This window comes from Mirounga leonina, unplaced genomic scaffold (assembly GCF_011800145.1).
Source record: "Mirounga leonina isolate KUSES-001 unplaced genomic scaffold, KU_Mleo_1.0 Mir_126, whole genome shotgun sequence".
NCBI classification, from domain to species: Eukaryota; Metazoa; Chordata; class Mammalia; order Carnivora; family Phocidae; genus Mirounga; species Mirounga leonina.
In genome coordinates this window covers 13,803,198-13,806,299 of record NW_023270314.1, presented here as the reverse complement: position 1 = coordinate 13,806,299, position 3,102 = coordinate 13,803,198, and positions in this window count along the sequence as shown.

Below are 3,102 nucleotides of genomic sequence, written 5' to 3'. Positions count from 1 at the left end.
ACTGCATTTGAAATACTAACCAGGCATAGAACTGGACCCGTTATACTCTAGATGCTATCTGATAGCTGTTCTTGCAACAAATCAAGCAAAATGTAGCACTTCAGTACTTCCAGACTGCTCACAGAGAACACCATCTGGGAAACCTTTTACATTTAAGATTAAAGCTCCATACAAGGTTTATTGTTAGCCCAGCACGCGAGAAGGAATAGGAGGGTGGAGGGAAGTGCTTACTTCGAAAATGCTCTGAAGCGTAATAATAGACATCCTCATAGCCCTCGTGGTAATCCTCTTCTGGTCGGTACTTTTTCCCCTTTCTTCTCCTAGATCTTCTTATCTGCTTGACAAAACCCAGGAAGCGGTCCATCTCTCACTCACCGTGCGCCTGGTTCAGCCAGCCCCAGAGCGGAGCAACAACCCAGCGGCTTGGGAAGCTGGTGGAGCATGAAGGCTCCACACCAGACCTGGGGCTGGGGACGCGCTACCCTTCCATCTGTCTCTGTGCTACCATCAACACCCAGACTTTAGCCATGGGAGGGGAAAAAAGAGCAGCGATATGGGCTTACCCTAATAAGATTTCTTACTTTGCTCAAGAAACGTCAATGTGCCATTAAAAAAAAAAATCTACATAAAGGAAAAGAGAGAGAAAGTGAAATAATGAAGAACTAGGAGAAAAAAATAAACAGTAAAGCTTTGGACTTCAAACGGCTTCAAAACGAAACAACAAAGTTCAACAAGAGATTCAGCGGAAGCGAGAGGAGTCCCGGCACTAGAACTTCACTATGCACATCTCCCTCGTCAAGGGCGGGGGTGTAGGAGATGAGAGGGGCGGGGAAACACGTTAGTCAATGGACTGAACCAAAGCTGGAGACTGAACCGGCTTTTTCTTACCTGCTAATCCCACCCCCTAATCCTACCACCCTTCATCGCAAAAGCACGAGCTTGGGAAACTTCTCAGAAAGCTCTTGTTTTGCACTGAGCAGATTCATTAACCCTTTGTGCTCCCGTGCATATCATATTAATGAGCCCTAAAGTGGTTTCATCCATATGCACTGCCTCTTGCCGACAAAAGTGTGCTCTATGTGTTAATTGGAGCAGCAGGGAGAAGGCTCAGCAGCTGCTTTCAAATGACACATTTGCCCACTGGGCATTCATGTAGTCCAATCACTGTTTGATCTAAATATTAAAATGCACTTCACAGAGAGGCTTCTCATAGGCTTAGTAACTGCATACCATAATCAGCAAATAAAAGAAACGGCATGGTTTTTTGGGAAAAGAAATACAAATAATCCCACTCTGCTTACACTGAACTCAAATATAAATCTGAGTTGTTACACTTCTTTAAAAAAAAATATAAAAACAGATGGGCTAAATAGCAAATAAAATTTAATTCCTCTCGGTGAAGATGGAGAGGGGGAGAAGTATTAAAAAATGCTCACACCCTGTTCATTCTTTGTCTCTAAAATCACAACCCTTTTTTTTTTTTAAAGATTTTATTTATTTATTTGACAGAGAGAGACAGTGAGAGAGGGAACACAAGCAGGCAGAGTAGGAGAGGGAGAAGCAGGCTCCCCGCCGAGCAGGGAGCCCGATGCGGGGCTCGATCCCAGGACCCTGGGATCATGACCTGAGCCGAAGGCAGACGCTTAAGGACTGAGCCACCCAGGCGCCCCATAACCCTTTTTTTTTTTAAGTACGACAATCAACAAACATTTCAGACTAGACGAAAGAGGTACTCTAAAGGCTAGACAGGTCAGCGTTAATCATGGATAATCTTTTTCTCCCTAGGTTCTTTCTTCGGGTCTTTAAATGAATGTGATTTTTTTAACACCAGGAAAAATTCAATTTGTTTCTAATATAATTAATAAACATGTCAGCATATCATCTATGAAACTAATAATATTCTTCAGCTCCACATTCCCAGAAATGTAACTTTTTAAAAAGCTCTTTACTGTATAAAGGTTGTTTAATATCTATGTAATATCAGTTTTTAGGACCATCCTAGAGGAAAGCAATTGTACTCTGCATTATCTGTTGCTAGACTCACAGGAATTTGTCTCTCCTCTAGATTTAGACAGTTCTCTATTTGCAGATATTAACTGCTAATGATGGAGTGGGGAAACACTTACACACAGAGGTAAATATTCATCAACCAAGAACATTTCAACTCTAAAATGTGTAAAGTGAGATTCAATGGTTATATAAATTTCCCCTATTCCTCGAGATTTCCCATTTTTTATGCTTTATGAGTGAGTTTGTGAAGAGAAACACAAACTTAATGATGCTGACAAAAAGATACTATAAAATGTTTTATGAACATCTTTAAACAAAAAATCACTTGTCCTTAGGTCCCAAATCCTTTCTTTATTATTCTGACTCTCTCAACCAAAATAAACGAACAGTTAAAAAACAGTGAACTAGAAACTTGAAGATCTGGAGTCTAGACCTTGAATAGGTCACTAAATAAATGATAATAATAATTAATCATCTGTTGGGGTGCCTGGGTGGCTCAGTTGGTTAAGCGACCAACGCTTGATTTTGGCACAAGTCATGATCTCAGGGTCCTGAGATGGAGCCCTACCTGGGGCTCGGAGCTCAGTGCGGAGTTTGCTTGAGAGTCTCTCCATCTCCCTCTACCCCTCCCCCCACCCGCACACGCATGCATGTTCTCTCTTTCAACAAATAAATTTAAAAAAATACATTATCTGTTCATTTAATCCCCGTAACAACATTGATAAGGAGGTGATAACTCCATGAGTGGGGAAAGAAGGTTCAAAGATGTTTTAGTGGTTTGTCCAAGGTCACAAAAGTAACACTGCCAAGGACTATCTAGTACCATGCATCTTTTCATACAGATTCAGAGATTATCTTGTCTAAGAATTATTTGCATTTAGTGATTCATTGTTTTCTATGCAAGTTTGCTATTGAAAATAGTTGTTGACTTTCCTTTTTAATTGGGATAAACATAAAATCTGGCTTATATGTGACTAATCTGTCAAGTACACTTGTCTCTAGAGACTATTCAGGCAACAAATTTTACCCAACTACTCCTGAATTATTATAACTCCTAAATTGGTGGAGACCACATTATTTAAGTTTTGTAGT